At 42.1% G+C, this 18,822-nt stretch overlaps 1 long non-coding RNA gene across 1 annotated transcript; it reads left to right on the top strand.

Moving 5' to 3' along the window:
• The first annotated feature begins 4,514 nt into the window (after window positions 1-4,514).
• On the top strand, window positions 4,515-17,795 carry LOC133381729 (uncharacterized). Its single transcript, XR_009761716.1, has 3 exons — window positions 4,515-4,578; window positions 6,388-6,487; window positions 17,641-17,795. It is a non-coding gene; the product is annotated as an uncharacterized LOC133381729 (long non-coding RNA).
• Window positions 17,796-18,822: the final 1,027 nt, after the last annotated feature.

The raw sequence follows: 18,822 nt of genomic DNA on the forward strand, positions 1-18,822 counted from the left end.
TCCGAAAAAGTTTTTGGTAATATATCCATTTTAAAATATCCTTCGCTAAAATTTTAGACATCCAAATCATATCAATCCTCGAAAATGTTTTATGTCTTTCTGAAAAATAAGTAAATTCCTTTGCATTATCATTTATATATCTCCAGGTATCCACCAATTCTAAATGTTCCATGAGTTCAAAACAAATCTTCGGTAATTTACCTTGTGTCTCTTTGATATTTTTTTCAGAAAGCCTATCAATTTTTGGTGAGATTACCCCATTCCAGTCACCCATGACACACCAATGCTCATATGAAAACTCTGACAATTTTTCCATAAGTCCTGTATAAAACCTTGTTTTATCTTCATTGGGGGCATAAATACCCACTATCAAAATGTTTGTACCTTGTAAAGTAATTTCAACCCCCACAAATCTACCACTATCATCCAATAATACCAATTTAGGAAGCAATTGTGGGTTAATATAAAGGACAACTCCATTTTTTTTTTTTGGTCCAGCTGAAATAAATTCTTCACCCAAATTTTTACAAATCAAATATTTGGAATCTTTCTTCTGAATATGAGTTTCTTGTAAACAAATTATATCCAATTTTAATTTTTTCAAGTAATGAAACACTTTCTTTCTCTTCTGTGCCGTGTTGGCTCCATTTATATTCCAAGTTAGGTATTTATAATCCATCATTAAGCGTGTATTTTAAAATGTGCCTGATGCTCCTTTTGATCCATCATCTTCCTTCCCCTCCTCTGCATATCCTTGTTGACCTTGTTTCCCAGGAACTATATCCATATCTTTGAGTTTATCTTCTTCCATATCTTTTAAAGCTTTTCTCAAGAAGTCCCTTGCTTTTTGAACAGTATTCAATCTATATTTCTGTTGTCTGAATGTAAAAGTCACTCCTTCTGGAACGTCCCACCTAAATTGAATTTTGCATTGCTTAAGTTTTTCTGTAAGGAAAGCATATTCTTTTCTCTTACGTAAAAGTCTAATAGGAATTTCCTTCATCACCAGTATTTCCTTACCATCAATTTTAAAGGTATATTTAAAGTGTTGCTGTAATACCATATCTCTGGTCGTCTTCTTTACGAAATGAACAAGCACGTCTCTTGGAATTTTTTTCATTGTTGCATATCTGGAGTTAATTCTATAAACTTTGTCTATTTCAAATTCCATCCGATCTTCATTCAAGTCCAGAAATTTTACTAAAGCATTAACAATTTTATCTCTGATGTCTTCACCTGTTTCCTCAGGGATTGCACGGAATCTCAAACAATGCTCTTTATTTCTCATTTCAGTCACAGCCAAATAGTCCAAATTTTTTTCTAATTCCAGATTTAGTATATCTGTTCTATTCTCCAAGGTTTGTACCTTTTCTTTAGTATTTTTTGCCTCCTCCTTTATTTGCCCAATTGTCCCTTTAATCTCATCCACTTGTGTTTTAATATAGTCTTTTATATCTGTCAATTCAGTTTTCATTTCCTGTTTCATTTCCTGTTTTATAGCATTGATCCCTTCCATTATTTTTTGAAACATTTCTGGGGGTATATCCTCTTCCTGTGTATCAATAGAACCTCTTCGCCCCTGGGCCTTGGTTGTTTTTTTAGTTGTCATTTTCAAAAAGAAGCCTTTAATTTAATCACTATTTCAAAACCTCAAGGCAGTCTATTTCTTTTCTTTTTTCCCTCCACCAAAAAAAAGAGTTAATATTCCAGGCCTATTATTGAAGTCCAGCCAGCACAACACAGTTCTTATCTGCATCCAAGAATGCAAAACAATTCTGATTGCCAAGACTAAACAATTAGTAGCATATACGAGCAGCGGATTCATCCAAAGAGAAATAGTCCAAAGAGAAAAATAGTCCAAAATATAATAATTACCTCTCATCCGTTTTTAAACTTTAAAACTCCAAATTCAAGCCAGCTTTTTGTCGTAAAAAAAGTATATAAGTTGTTTATATTTTTCTTTCTTCCTTAATTATATTTAAAAGAGAAAAAGTATGACTCACCCAGGTTTCTCAGTTGCTGATTCATAAACAAATCCCTTTTATTGCAGTAATTTAAGCCGAATGATAAGATTTAGGCAGAAGTGGGCTCGCTGGTTAAGAACGTTTTTTTTTTAGAGAAGAAAAAACGCTTCGCTTTATTCCAGTTCAGCTTGCGTGGAATTCCTGACTTCCGTCTTCAGCCGATCGGCTTGCCTTCTTATCTCAGGAATTTCCTGATCAATTCCAGCCGCCGACAGCTCAACGAAGTCTTGTGGAAGATCTGATCGGTTCTCCTATACCTTGGAGAACATTTAAGCCAGTCCAAGATTCCTCTTGGCTGGCTTTTAACCTGAAAAAAGCTTCCTCTGAGGCAGAGCTCCCTCAGAGACAACCACCAGCCAGCACCACTTCCCGGAAGTCCTAAATGTTGATTTTTTTATTGACCATTTTAATGTACATTTTATATTCTTTATAAAATTCTTCTGCAGTGTACACATTTTATTAATATAAATAACTAAAAATGTATTTTTGTGTATAACATGGTTTTTATTTTGCTTAGATGTTTTTTGTATTGGCTATTCTAACATCTTTCATAAAGTAAAATGAATTCACTAGTTTTCTGCTGATATATTTTAAATACATTTTCCAAACTGATTTCACTCCACAGTCTCATCTGGTCTCAGTGCTATTTCCTAGCAGGCAAAAGAAGGACCTCACTGTCATCTGGTGCGCATAGAGAAAAGGAGTGAGAATTGGGTTTTGTCAGCGGTCACATAGCCAAATGGCTTCTCCAGGCAATAGAAGGGCCTTTAGGAAAGGCAGCAAAGCTGCAGAAAATCTCTGCTTAAATTATTGGGGGAGGCAGTTTGTTGGGATAGATAGTTCTGGGCCAGATATATGAATGGTCTGGTAACTTCAAACTAATCCATGTTGTGTAACTAATCCATGTTATGCAATTGTTAATGATGCTTCCCTGTAGTTTCTCTCTGGGAAGCAGTATGCCTCTGAATGCCATTTTCTGGGAATCAGAAGTGTGAAGATTACTGACTGGGAGGTCAGTTGCACAACTGCTGAACTCGGGGACCAGGTTGCTTGAAGCACTTCCTGTTCCTGTCTCCTCCTGCCTCTTCCTTGGGATCTAGCCAGTAAAAGTGATTAGACTGGTGAGCTGGTGTTGTTGTTGTTGTTCCCAATGTAAATAACAGGTGCATGTCAGGACCCCACTAGGGATCAGCTGCCCTGCACCTTCAATTTAGTGTTGCAAAGCTCATCGTGCAATTGTTTGTTGCATGATTGGTATCTCCTCTAGTTTGGCCCTCAGACTGGCAGTGGCTGTCCAAGGTCCTGTTCTCCAGCCTTCTTGCCTGAGAGCCTTTTGACTGGAAAGTTCTTCTGCCTCCACCTTATGCGCTCTGCTCAATGAGTAGGAGTCCCTCCCACAGGTTCCAGACTTTAATAACCTTGATTTTGAAAGTAGTTGTGTCAGAAACTCATTTCACAGAAAGCAAACTGGTGAGGTTTGGCCCAGAACTTGAATACAAGGCAGAGGTGGAGTCTGAGCCCAAGCACACAAGAGCACTTCTTTGAACCCAGTTTTTTTCCTGTGATAGCACATCTATTTCACAGAAGGCAAACTCTATTTCTCTCCCCCTTCTGCCAGCCGACTTGCCCCTCCAATCTCTCTTTCTCTCTCCCTCCCCAATTCACCAGCCATTCACAACCTGATAGCAGCACCAATAGTGCTGCTTAGCGGACCTACAAACAGCAAGAAAAGGTATTGCTGATCACCCCAGAGGTTCCTGGGTCATCCTGTGTTATCTCCCATTTCCCAACACAACGAGAGGCAGCAACATGTGTGGTTGGTGAATTTTGGTAGGTCTGGCTGATTCGGAAGTTTCTGTTCTGGGCTGGTTTACGTAAAAATGTATTCTAGCCCGGAACAGGTATCGGAACGTGGTTTGCGTGGACGTTTTGTGTCTTACTGCATGCATCCCATGTAGTCATGTGGGACTGGTGAATTTCAGAGGTCTGGCTCGCTGGGAAGTCGCCGTTTGGGGCTGTTCATTCCATTCCGGAGGGCATTTTGGTTGTTAAAGGGTTGATAAAAATGCTATCGGAATGGTTTTTGTTCCTAAATGTTGTTCTCATGTGTCTCTAACACAACCTAGTCTTTTTGGCATCAATTTCTTTTCTAAAGAGCCCATTCCGGCGTGTTCCTTTCCAGCTTTTACACTGTCCCTCCTGAACACTTTACTTTTTACACACAAACGTGTATATTGTATATATCACACAGCACACACACCTATCTTGCCGCTGCTTCTGCAGGAGGCAAGAGAGGAAGATGAGCTGCAATATTGGGACAGAAGGCAGGGAGGAAAATGTTGGCAGTGGGGGGCAGAAGCAGCTCTTGCCACTTAGTCCTCCGATGGGTTAAGGCAAGGAGTTCTGGTTCCTAGAGAGGCAGGAAGTCTTAATCACATGGAGGGGGTGAGAGCATATTGAAGGGGAAGTAGGAGGGCTGTCTTCATTGGTATTCAAGGTAAAGAAAGTATTAGGCCCAGAGAGGAGGAAGCTGGAGCGTGCAGAGGGCAAAGAGGTGCAAGGGGGGGGATTTGGTATTTTTGTTGGGGGGTGAGGGAAAAGGAGGGAAGAGCCCCACTCCCCTGCTGCATGCAATCCATTTGCAGAGGGGGGTCCGAAGTGCCGCGGGGTTGGCCTTTCGAGGCCCTCTTGGAAGCCATCGCCCAGGCAAAGGGATGCAGCTGTTGGGGGTTGATGTCCTGTGTTGGTTTTGAGGGCCACAGCTGGGGGAGGGGAGCTGCCTTTGCAATTCCTGGGCCTGACAGGGGACTGGTGGGGGGAGGGGAGAGAGAAGGAAGATTTGTTTTTTGGGAGGGGGAGGGGGTTGATGGAAGAGGCCCCTCTTCTGTCTGGGAATCCCTAGAAAGTGCCCCAGAGCTGGAGGAAGAGCCCGTTTTGGATTTCCTAAACTGGAAGAGGGACTGGTCAGTTTCCTTCCTGCGAGGCAAGAAAATTGGAGGGTTGAAGAGAGGAATCTGAACCTGACCAGGCTCTGAATGGGCTTCTAGAAGCTTTCAAGGCAGAGGATGGAGGAAATGGGTGAATAAATGCCCTCTCCTCAGCTGGGCTCCAGGGGAAGGGCTTCTCCAGACATCCCCTTGGGAGTGTATTGGAGGGGAAGACCCTAGAGGAGTGGACCTCAGCTTCTCTTGCAGGATTGGTCCATCTGTGGGGGTGCTGGGGGCAGAGTTTGGAAAAGTCACTGTTTTAAACTACAACTCCCATCAGCCCCAGCCAGCATGGCCACTGGATTGGGCTGATGGGAGTTGTAGTTTAAAAAAGTAACTTTTCCAAGCTCTGACTGGGGGTCTGTGTCTCCTGGCGTGGCCAGCATTCCCCCTGTCCAAAGCACAATATCTTGGCAGTGGTCGCAACAGCCCTGTAAGGTGGTCTCGGATGAGAGCCTGTGGCTAATGGAGTGGGTAGGGAATATTCTTCAACCCGAGGGCCACATTTACGCACAAGCAGCAGTCCAAGGGCCAATTTCCAGTCAAAGGCCAGAGAGGGTGGAGCTATGGATGTGTCACTGACATGTGTATAGTAGAGTCTCTTGTAGACACGAACAAGTCAGACATTTCTTCAGTGCAATTAATTAATTATTAGATTTATACCCTGCCCTTCCTCCCAGAAGGTGCCCAGGGCTGCAATACAGAGCACTCTAAGGAGCGGGGTCAGAGCACGGGAGAGGGGAGAAAAAACTGCTTTCCCTCCAAATTTTTCCACTGTTGTTATGGGCCTTCACATCTCTACAGTAGTGTAGTGGCAAATTCAGAAGTGCAGGGTCCCTTCATGATAGCCATGCCCCCTCCCATCCTGTTCCTGCTGGGTTGAGAATGAGATGCATGTTAATGCCTTCTCCCACAGCTAGGAGCCAAAAAGCATGGAAGGGCAAAGTGTTGCCTCCTGAGAAGAGTCTCAGTGGCTGACTTCACCTCCTTTCACTCTGATTCACTCTAATTAACAGGAAAGAACAAGGAAGCATGTTAGAAGACTCTTCTCAGTTGCTAATACACTCTCCTTTCTTGCTGATTGGCTCATAGGTTGCTGGAGACATGGGGAGTCTGCTGAGAGCCTGCTCCCAAAAAAATAAGGTGTCTATGATCTCCCCCCCCAAATCTATGCAGGTCCCTGGGTGACCCTGGGGCAGTGACCACTTTTGTTCAGCCCAGCCCACCTCACTGGATTGTTGTGAGGATAAACTGTGCAGAATTTTTATGTGCCACTCCAGATTTCGGACATCCACTCTGTGTGGGACCTTCAACGTCTGTGCAGGTGTGTGTGTCTGTTGTATTATTGGAATCATAGTTTAATGCTATGTCCACAGGAACCCAGATTCAAATCCCTCCTCAGGAGTGAAATTCAGGTGGTGTCCTGTGCCCAGTGACAGTGTTGTTGTGAAGACAAAAGGAGGGGGACAAATCATGGTGAGCTCATTATAGGAAGGCCTGCATAGAAATATAAAAATATAATAAAATGTATCGGTAATAATAATAATAATTAAATCAACTTATTGCCTCAGTTGTTCAACCCAATACAGTAGATGAGTTTGCTGTTCAGCTTTCCACCTCGTGCATCACCTGCTCAACTTGGAGCAGCGTTCTGTAACCTGGTGCCCTCCAGGTATTATTAGACTGCATCTCCCATCAGCCCCAGACAACATGGCCAAATGCCAGGGAAGATGGGGGTTGTAGTCCAGAAATGTGTAAAGGTTAACTTGGATTATACGAGTGGATGGTACTAACAAGGCATCCTGCTGATTTTGACATGGATGTATTGCAAGTAGTTTTTCATACGCTTTTCATTGCCCAGTGAGCTGAACCAGACTGAATGTATCTCACTGTTCCTCTCCGCATATTTCTGATGGAAAGACTGGAGGTGTTTTGCATCCCCAGGAAGCTCCAAGATGGAGTCATTTGACCAAATTCACCCCTAATATTTCTTTACAATGTGTGCAAAACCTATTTTTATGCCAACTGTCGGGCATGACATGGAATTAATACCTGTGCAGATTAAGTTTTTCATAAGAACATAAGAAGAGCCTGCTGGATCAGGCCAGTGGCCCATCTAGTCCAGCATCCTGTTCTCACAGTGGCCAACCAGGTGCCTGGGGGAAGCCCACAAGCAGGACCCGAGTGCAAGAACACTTTCCCCTCCTGAGGCTTCCGGCAACTGGTTTTCAGAAGCATGCTGCCTCTGACTAGGGTGGCAGAGCACAGCCATCATGGCTAGTAGCCATTGATAGCCCTGTCCTCCATGAATTTGTCCAATCTTCTTTTAAAGCCATCCAAGCTGGTGGCCATTACTGCGTCTTGTGGGAGCAAATTCCATAGTTTAACTATGCGCGGGGTAAAGAAGTACTTCCTTTTGTCTGTCCTGAATCTTCCAACATTCAGCTTCTTGGAATGTCCACAAGTTCTAGTATTATGAGAGAGGGAGAAGAACTTTTCTCTATCCACATTCTCAATGCCATGCATAATTTTATACACTTCTATCACGTCTCCTCTGACCCGCCTTTTCTCTAAACTACAAAGCCCCAAATTCTGCAACCTTGCCTCGTAAGGGAGTCGCTCCATTCCCTTGATCATTCTGGTTGCCCTCTTCTGAACCTTTTCCAACTCTATAATACCCTTTTGGAGATGAGGCGACCAGAACGGTACACAGTATTCCAAATGCAGGCGCACCATAGATTTATACAACAGTATTATGATATCGGCTGTTTTATTTTCAATACCTTTCCTAATTATCCCTAGCATGGAATCTGCCTTTTTCACAGCTGCCGCACACTGGGTCGACATTTTCATCATGCTGTCCACTACAACCCCGAGGTCTCTCTTCTGGTCGGTCACCGCCAGTTAAGACCGCATGAGCGTATATGTGAAATTCAGATTTTTTGCTCCAATATGCATAATTTTACACTTGTTTATATTGAATTGCATTTGCCATTTTTCCACCCATTCACTCAGTTTGGAGAGGTCTATTTGGAGTTCTTCGCAATCCCTCTTTGTTTTAACAACCCTGAACAATTTAGTGTCGTCAGCAAACTTGGCCACTTCACTGCTCACTCCTAATTCTAGGTCATTAATGGGACTTCCCAGGAGGATCCCTATGCCTGTGCAGCCTCCGAAATGGGCTCCTGTCTTGGATGAAACTTATTGAGCTTTAAATCCAGTCAGAAGGGTCTTTTTTGACTGGGGATAACTTCTTCCAGATAAGGAAGAAACGTGAGATTTTCCACATAGCTTTGTTGTGAGTATTGGAGACTGGAATTCATCAGAAAGAAGGTCTTTCAGCAGCTCGGACGGAGAGAGGATTTCTAGCTAGCTCAGCTGAATAAGTGATCCATTTTTTTTCTTTTTAAAGAAAACGGAGTAACAGGCAAATATTCTCCTGTCTGCGCTCATTATTTTCTTATCTATACAGCTAAAGAGATTTGTCAGAGGATCAGTAATTAAGAAAACCTGGGTGAGCCAAAACTTTCCTTCTCTTTACTCACGGAATTAAGGGGGAAGAAAATAAAAATAGCCTATCTTTTTTTTATTGCAAAAAGCTGACTTTGAAAATAGCATTATAAAGATTACAACGGATGAGGGGTTTCTGACTGGAAGAGATAAGAAAAATCTTTTTGATCTATAAGATTTTTGTGTAATATAAGTCTGGGACTATTTTTCCTGTTCTACTTTTTTTTTTTTGACGAATCTGCACATTCTTTCTGTTACTAGTCATTTGGACGCTGTGAACTAAAGCTGTTTTTGTACTTCTGGACATATAAGAGATAAGGGCTGTTTAGAGTGTGACGCCAGTTGGTTTGAAAGATTAACTCCTTTGTAACTGGATAAAGAAATAAACTGCTCTTTGCTTGGGACATTGAAAATTGAAAGAGTTTTGTTCCTTTGGCTTTAAGAATGACAATTAAGAAGATCATGGATGTACAAGAAGGGACTTTATCTTTAGACATGTTTCAGAAAATAATGAATGGGATTAAGTCAATAAAACAAGAACTGAGAAATAATAGTCAAGAGTTGAGAACTGAATTTGATGAAATGAGATAGGTGCTGAAAGAAATGCAGGATTCTATGAGAAAGGAGAATAAAGATAGCTCTGGAAAACCAAAAAAAGATGAAAGAGAAATTAAAGGCAAGGTTCAAACTATGGAGATTGGATTAAATATGGACATGGAAAAAGATTTGGATTTCCTGGCTGTGATGGATCCTGGAGATAAATATTATGCTTTGGAACTCAGCTCTGTCCCTGAAGGAATTGAAGAGATTGGAGATAAAGATATTATTGGTTCAAAAAAATTCCTGGACTGGAAGGACTTGATGGAACTTGAAATGGAGAAAGTTAACAGAATTAATCCCTGCTCTGTGTCAATGGAAAAATCTTCAAGAGATATGCTAGTGTATCATGTAAAAAAGAGGAACAGAGATGCGGCTTTGCAACAATACTTCAGTGATACGTTCGGAATTGATGGCAAGAAAATATCTGTGATAAAGGAAATTCCTATCAGACTCTTATTATATGACTATGACAGCAAGATTACTGGGTGCATAAAGATGGAAGATGGAATCAATACGGATAATGGAAGAAGAGCGATTTGAAATTACTGGACTAAGTAGACTTGATGAGTTGGATTAATTGACATGTTTATCTAGAAAAAAAATTGATGGACATATATCTCAAGGATTGGAAACTTCTCTTTGACTTTTTGTGGAAGAATAAAATGATATGATGTTAATGAGATTTGAAACCAATTAAGATAACCGTTGGAGGAAGGTGATTTTATAATCTATTAAGAGACAGGCTTTTTATATATTATAGATTTATAGCTGAACTATGATAAATCGGAAGTCAATATTTTATATATATATATATTTTTTATTGTATAAGTTTATGATTTGTGTTTCTTCTTTTTGTATTGTCTTGGTTTTGAAAATTTGAATAAAAATTAATTGAAAAAAAAACAAATTCTAGGTCATTAATGAACCAATTGAAAAGTACAGGTCCCAATACTGATCCTTGAGGGACTCTACTTTCTACAGCCCTCCTGTGCTGTAATATCTCTTTAAGGTCTTGGAATTGTCAGTTGAGTTCAGTTGGTGTTTCAGCTGAGATGGGTTAAGCACAGCATAAGCAGATGTAAAGACTGTGCCCTGTGGAATGGTGATTAAAGTATACTATTCTTACGTTAAAGAATCAAGATGTGTTTATTGTGAAAAAAGCACATTATATGGTGTCAGAAGTCCAAAATAGACTCATTCCGGCCTCCACCTCCTCTGTTATTGCAAGGTAATCTGGCTGAGACATGGAAGTGATGGGAGCAAGCTTTTATTTTATATCTTTCTGCAGCTGGAGTTGATAATGTTGCTAAGAATCAACAAATTGCTATTTTGTTACATTGTGTTGGAGAGGAAGCGTTGGCAGTTTACAATACTTTTGATTTGCCTGAAGGGGGTCCACAAGATAAAGAGGAAGTTCTTGAACAATTTAGGATATATTGTACTCCTCGTAAGAATGTGATATTTGAACACCTTGCCTCTGGTATCCATAACTCTGCTGAATCCATAACTTGACAAAGAATCTGATCATGCTGCTCTGAGGTTGCTGCTGCAATAATCATATCATCAGCTATCATATAAACCCCTCTTATATGACCAAAAACTTCCTCATTTTTCTGTTGAAACACTTCACTAGAAGACTTAAGCCCAAATGGCAAACAATTAAAACAATATCGTACCCAAGGTGTATTAAATGTACATAACCGTGAAGAATGTGCATCTAGCTTGACTTGCCAATAACCATCCTTTTCATCTAAAATAGTAAAAAACTTCATTCCTGCTAGACGGCTCAAAACATCCTCTGTTGTAGGAATTGTATAATGTTGTCGACGAACTGCTTTATTCAAATCCCGAGGATCAAGACATATCCGTAACTTTCCATTCTTCTTCTCTGTAATAACAAGACTACTGACCCACTCCGTAGGACCTATAACCCTGAATATCACTCCAGCATTTCTCATTTGTCCCAAAGTCTCTTTCAGTTTATTCAATATGGCGAAAGGAATTTTTCTACATCCATGAATAACAGGAGCCACAGTAGGATCAAGATGTATATGGTGGACACCTTCAAATTCACCAAGCCCATCAAACACATCAGAATTTTTCTTAAGTAGCTGTTCTTGCTTTAATGATTGAACTGTAATCACATTATCAGTTTGACGAACTAAATCCAGAGTCTCACAAGCTGCTCGTCCAAGCAATGGAAGAGAGGATCCATCTGTTACATAAAACATCAGCCTTGCTGCCCCTCTGGAAGTACGACAATCAAGAACAATAGCTCCCACAGGCTTTATACGAGTTCCACCATAAGACACAAGACAAACATCAGTTTTAAACAACACCTTCTTGTCTGGTAACTCATGAAATATTTGTAGAGGCAAAACATTTGCCTCAGCTCCTGTATCCAACTTAAACCTTACTGAGAGTCCTTGCAGAACTATATCAACATACCATCCACTCACCAAATCTTCACCAGCTTCATGAGTTAATTCTCCTATAAACAAACTGTTTAAATCTAGCTCATGCATCGAATAATTCTGTTGCCCCTTTTTGGCACTGAGTAAATTTACTTTGCATACTCTAGCAAAATGATTTTTCATATGACATTTATAACAGGTTTTTCCAAACGCTGGACAATTTCGAGGTGGATGCACAGTACCACAACAGGAGCATCTACTATATTTAATCTGCTCATAGTTATCTTTAGATTGAAACTTATCAGATCCAAAAGCCTGTACTGGACTTTGTCCATGGGTCTTATCAATCACAGATACTGTATGTAACTCTTGGCCATCTCTTGAGGGAGTTGACATAGCTTGTAGTTGAACTCTTGTTATTTCCTCTAAATGACATATTTCAATCGCCTTCTCCAAAGTAAGCTCAGGTTCCGCAATCAATCTTTTCTTCAATTTTTCATCTTTAACGCTGAACGCAATCTTATCTCGTATCATATCATTAACTGTTGCACCAAACTCACACTTACTAGCCTTAAGCTTAAGCTCAGTCACAAACTGTTCACTGGTTTCTTGATATCTCTGTGAGTGGTTCCAAAAAGCATAGCATTCAAATATCATGTTCTTACGAGGAGTGCTTGTTGGCATGAGGCCTGGTAGTTTTCCATCAAGTCTGAAAGTTCTGAAAAACTGTAGTTAAGGGGGAGTTATGTCTTTGCCCAGTCTGGGAATGGACTGCCAGGGCCGTTGCTATGGTAATCATCTGATAGCGACTGGGAAAGTTCTAACAGAGTCTGTGAGTTTTGTCTTCTGTATCATGCCTCTGAACTGAGAGGTTGTGTTCTATGTTTACCTTTGGAGAGAGATGTACCAGAAGGGGGGGGTGACAGAAGAAATTCTACATGTGTTTACTCTTAAGCCTTAAGCCATAATGTCTTAATAAAAGACTCTTAACATGCTCTACTGCTCTGAAGAAGTTTCTTGCTCAACTTAACTCCAACGTAACGTATGCTGTTTCACACAACAACGCACACACACCAACAGGGGTTATGGCCCAGATCCACAGCGTATTACATGGGAGTAAGTTGCTGGTCTGAACGGCAGATGGAGTTCCAGAGGGCAGCTTGATTGATTGTACTAGACGGAGGTGAGCAACATGGCTGTAAACCTGTCTGGGGGAGGCTTGCTGATGGAACGGCTTAATGAAAAGAATTATGGCAGCTGGAAGCCGAGAATGCGGGTTTGCTAGTAAAAGAAGATTTATGGGAAGCTATTGAAGGTACACCCCCTGCACCCCTTACAGCGGCTTGGACTAGGAACAATGAGCGAGCTCAAGCTTTTATACTTCTGGCTCTATCAGACTCTCAACTGCTACACGAGAGGGATGCTACAAACGCCAAACAGATGTGGGACCGGTTGGAAGGCATTCATGTGCAACAGACCGCGGGATCTAGATTGTGTTTGGCACGGAAGCTGTATCAGATGCGCTTCACGGGTGAGTGCAACTTGAGTGAGCATCTCACGGAATTCAGACGCCTGTTTGCTGAGCTGACAGACCGAGGCGTCGAACACTCTGAGCTTCAGAAGACCTATCTGATCCTGGCTTCGCTCGATGGGACTTGGAATAATATGGTCATGGCTTTTGAAGCCATGCCTGACGGAGGTTTGAACGTTGCATTTATTGAGGAAAAGCTGACCCAAGAATGGCAGCGGAGACAGGAGGCGAAAGGAGCCGAGTCGATGGAAGCTGTCAGGAGGCAAGAGGTGAAATATGCCGTGCTGAAGGATTATAAACAGGAGCAGCAACAGAGGCTGAAGTCTTGTTTTGTTTGCGGAGATCGTAGGCATCTACAGCGGGACTGTCCAGTCAAGCGAAACTCCAGGGATGGAGGCTTGAAGCAGGGCAGTGTGAACTTTGTTTGTAAACAGAAGTCTCAAGATTTAGGACCTGTTACCTGGATTATTGACAGCGGGGCAAGCCATATATTAATTAAAGACAGACGTTTGTTTTACATTTCAGAAAAAGTGCAAGACTTTGTTTACCTGGCAGATGGATCACGTAAATCTGTGGAAGCTAAAGGTCTGGTGAAATTTGACAAGCTTGGAATAATGTCAGACTGTTTGTTTGTTCCGGAATTGGCTCATAATATTTTATCAGTTAGCAAACTGGTGAGTTGTAATTACTCAATTTTGTTTCACAAAGACCAATGTTTTGTAATGAGGGGAGATCAAGTGTGCATGCAGGGAAGCCTGAATGATTCACAGTTTGTAATAAAGAGCAGTCAAGCAGGGTGTGCTGTGTTAAACGCTGAGGCACAGGTACATCAGGGCTGCGTCCATGAATGGCATCAAAGGCTGGGGCATGCAAACCTTGACACAATTAAGAAAACCCCAATGCATAGTGAAGACATGCATTTAAGAGATTGTGGTCAGTTAATGGATTGTGATTCTTGTCATAAAGCTAAAATGACTATTGCACCAATAAACCGGGAGGCTGAAAGAACCACAACAGCTCCCTACCAGCTAGTTCATGTTGATTTATCAGGGCCAATAAATGCTTCACGAGGAGGTGCGAAATTCTTCATGGTACTGGTAGATGATTTTTCAAGATTTTCTCATGTTTTTCTGTTAAAGCATAAAAGTGAAGCTGAGCAGAAGCTGAAACTGTTCATTAAGAGAATCGAAACTCAACATGGCACCACAGTGGGGGCCATACGCTCGGACCAGGGAGGGGAATTCACGAATAAGGCATTGAGTGACTTTCTGGAGAGTAAGGGAATAAACCAGAATTTCATTGCTCCATTTAGCCCGTTTTCCAATGGAACTGCTGAGAGAAAAAATAGGGTGCTGCAGGAAGCAATGAGAGCCATGCTGATGGATTGCAGTTTAGGGAATTCTTTCTGGGCAGAAGCAATTCTTTATGCGAATTATATTCACAACAGGGTGTTACATAGTGCACTTGGAATGTCTCCTTATGAGAAACTTACTGGCAGAAAGCCTAAAATAGAACACATTCAAAAATTCGGAGCTAGATGCTGGGTACACATTCCACAACACAAGAGAAGAGGCAAGCTTGCACCTCGAGCACAGCAATGTTTTGTTTTGGGTTTTCAGAATGCATATTTCAGAGTGTGGTGTCCAGAAACACAGCAGTTAATTCTGAGCAGAAGCATTAAAGTCTCAGAGAAACCTTGGGATCAAAAGCAGACAGTCATTCTTACAGGAACAGATGACACACAAACACGAACACAAGCACAGACATTTAAGCGAAATCTTGACATTAAAGTGGAAGGCACACAAATTCCTCTCAAAGATGCATTAAATGAGCTCATTTGTGGGAGACGCAGATCGAAGAAACGAAAAGCTGAGGAAATGGAATCTCCTGGGCACGCGGTGCCAAGCACAAGCGCAAGTACAAATGGGGGGGCAGAGAGAGCTGAAGCCCTGGTTCCTTTAAGATGCTCTACAAGAGTGAATTTAGGCAAACCGCCTGAAAGATTTACCGTGGGATTAATAACAAGTCCTGGAATGAATAAAGTTGTAGAAATGGATCCTGAGCCACTTTATTTGACTTGTGTTCAACCAAAGTTTGATTGAATAAAGTTCTAGCTAAATGTACAGAGATGTTCTGAAATGTACTGTAATGTACTGTAATGTACTGAGATGTAATTTTAAATGTATTACTGTATGACTATGTATTGTGGAGATGTATTGTTGAGATTTATTTGTAATTGACAGACATGATGGGAAAAAGGGGGACTTGTTGGCATGAGGCCTGGTAGTTTTCCATCAAGTCTGAAAGTTCTGAAAAACTGTAGTTAAGGGGGAGTTATGTCTTTGCCCAGTCTGGGAACGGACTGCCAGGGCCGTTGCTATGGTAACCATCTGATAGCGACTGGGAAAGTTCTAACAGAGTCTGTGAGTTTTGTCTTCTGTATCATGCCTCTGAACTGAGAGGTTGTGTTCTATGTTTACCTTTGGAGAGAGATGTACCAGAAGGGGGGGGTGACTGAAGAAATTCTACATGTATTTACTCTTAAGCCTTAAGCCATAATGTCTTAATAAAAGACTCTTAACATGCTCTACTGCTCTGAAGAAGTTTCTTGCTCAACTTAACTCCAACGTAACGTATGCTGTTTCACGCAACAACGCACACACACCAACAGTACAATATATCCTAAATTGTTCAAGAACTTCCTCTATGTCTTGTGGCCCCCCTTCAGGCAAATCAAAAGTATTGTAAACTGCCAATGCTTCCTCTCCAACACAATGTAACCAAATAGCAATTTGTCAATTCTTAGCAACATTATTAACTCCAGCTGCAGAAAGATATAAAATAAAAGCTTGCTCCCATCGCTTCCATGTCTCAGCCAGATTACCTTGCAATACCAGAGGAGGTGGAGGCCGGACTGAGTCCATTTTGGACTTCTGACACCATATAATGTGTTTTTTATTTCACAATAAACACATCTTGATTCTCTTTAAGGTCTTGGAATTGTCAGTTGAGTTCAGTTGGTGTTTCGGTTGAGATGGGTTAAGCACAGCATAAGCAGATGTAAAGACTGTGCCCTGTGGAACGGTGATTAAAGTATACTATTCTTATGTTAAAGAATCAAGATGTGTTTATTGTGAAATAAAGCACATTATACCTCCATTAGGAGAACTGTCCATTTATTCCTACTCTCTGCTTTCTGCTTCTTAACCAATTCCTTATCCACAAGAGGACATCTCCTCTTATTCCATGACTGCTAAGCTTCCTCAGAAGACTTTGGTGAGGTACCTTGTCAAAAGCTTTTTGAAAGTCTAAGTACACTATGTCCACTGGATCACCTCTATCTATATGCTTGTTGACACTATAGGTTACTGAGACAGGACTTTCCCTTGCAGAAGCCATGCTGGCTCTGCTTCAGCAAGGCTTGTTCTATGTGCTTAGTTAATCTAGCTTTAATAATACTTTCTACCAGTTTTCCAGAGACAGAAATTAAGCTAACTGGCCGGTAATTTCCAGGATCCCCCCTGGATCCCTTTTTGAATATTGGCGTTACATTTGCCACTTTCCAGTCCTCAGCCACGGAGGAGGACCCGAGGGACAAATTACATATTTTAGTTAGCAGATCAGTAATTTCACATTTGAGTTCTTTGAGAACTCTCGGGTGGATGCCATCCGGGCCCGGTGACTTGCCAGTTTTTATATTGTCCATTAAGCCTAGACCTTCCTCTCTTGTTACCACTATTTGTCACTATTACATCCATGATGGAAAGGGCCCAATAATAAAAGCCTGAAATGATTCACAACGTGGAGAAGACACTCTGTGGTGAGCAGGAATTAAGGCTTTGCGGATGCAGAAGCAGAGATGAGAGGCGAGGGGTCCAAGATGATGTCCTGTTGATCTTGAAGTGGATGTATTGAAAGTAGTTCTTCATACTCTTTTCATTGCCCAGTGAGCTGAACCAGACTGAATGCATCTCACTTTTCCTCTCCCCATATCTCTGATGGAAAGACTGGAGGTGTTTTGCATCCCCAGGAAGCTCCAAGATGGAGTCATTTGACCAAATTCACCCCCAGTATTTCTTTAGGGTTAGGGTTAGGGTTAGGGTGTGTGCAAAACCTATTTTTTTGCCAACTGTCAGGGAGATGACATGGAATTAATATCTGTGCAGATTAAATTTTTAATTATATCCATGATGAAAAGGGCCTAATAATAAAGCCTGAAATGGTTCACAATGTGACGAAGAAACTCTGTGGGGCTCAGGAATTAAAGACTTTGAGGAAGCAGATGGAGAGATGAGAGGTGAGGGGTCCGAGATGGGTGAAATTCCTGGGGGTAGCAAAGGACACAACAGGTGCCCAAGCATGGAGAAAAGTCTGGAAGAAACTGGAGAATGTTCTGAGAGAGATTTGGGGCCTTTAAGGCCTTTTGCAGATCAAGCATTGTGGGGGGAAACAACAGAGGAAAGGGACGTGCCATTTATTTATTTGGATTGAGGCTGCTTATAACATTCAAACCTCTGGAACCCAAATTTGCATGAAGGATGAAATTCCTCCCATCCTCCGTCTCTTCTCTGCAGGCCCTTGAGAGCTGCTCCCTACAAAACGTGCATCGTGGTGAAAGCTGTGGGAGTCCCAGAGCTGGCCTAGTTTACTCCTCCCTCTCAGGCAGCGCCATGGCCTCAGAGGCACCGTCCGGATTGTCTCTTCTGTAGGATAGAGTGGAAAGAGCAGCCGGGCAGCCCAATCAGGTAAGGGGAGGATCATTGGGGGAGAGACCGAGGGGACAGCTGGGGTGCATCTCCCTGAGCATAGCGGGGAGGGCTCTGGGAGAATACTACCTCTGAGGCTGCATAAGGAGAGCCTGCCGGATCAGGCCAATAGCCCGTCTGTTCCAGCAGCCGGTTCTTGCAGTGGCCGACCAGATGCCTGTGGGAAGCCTGCAAGCAGGACCTGAACACATGAGCACTCGCCCCACTTGTGATTCGGTGACACGTGTCTGGCAGAACTCTGGCAAAACTCCTAAAATACACTCTTGGAGAGGTGGGATCTTTTTCGAGAGTCAATCAAGCTCTGCCCTGCAATTGTGTCTGAGCAGTGTAAAATCCAGAAATACTCACCCCCACAAAAGCTAAATAAAAAGTAACTGTACTAAAGAAATGCAAAGAAAAAGAGAGTGGGACAGCTTCAAGAGAGTCACACGGCTTGGTACCAAAATACCTGATGGAACGCCTCTCCTGACACGAACCCACCCGTACACTACGCTTAACATCTAAGGCCCTCTTCCGGGTGCCCACTCCGAGGGAAACTCGGAGTCTGGCAACAAGGGAGAGGGCCTTCTGAGTGGTGGCCCCCAAATTATGGAATGATTTCTGTGATGAGGTGAGCCTGGCGCCAACACTGTTATCTTTTCGGCGCCAGGTCAAGACTTTCCTCTTCTCCCAGGCATTTTAGCATGTGCTTTTAAATTGCTTTTTAAAATGTATTTTTAGATTTCTATATTGTTTTTGTGGTAAACCACCCAGAGAGCTTCGGCTATGGGGTGGTATATAAATGCAATAAAATCAATCAATTAATTAATTAATCCCAGTGTGCCCCACTGGTCAGGCTATTAGTACGATATGAACCAAAGTGTAGCTGCTAAGTGTCCTGCTCTGTTGCCATTCCCAGCATACTGCCTCTGGCAGTGGAGGGAATGCATTGCCATTGTGGCTCATAGCCACTGATGTCCTGATCCTCCATGGATTTGTCCAATCTTCTTT

Source organism: Rhineura floridana, chromosome 3 (assembly GCF_030035675.1).
Source record: "Rhineura floridana isolate rRhiFlo1 chromosome 3, rRhiFlo1.hap2, whole genome shotgun sequence".
Taxonomy (NCBI): domain Eukaryota; kingdom Metazoa; phylum Chordata; class Lepidosauria; order Squamata; family Rhineuridae; genus Rhineura; species Rhineura floridana.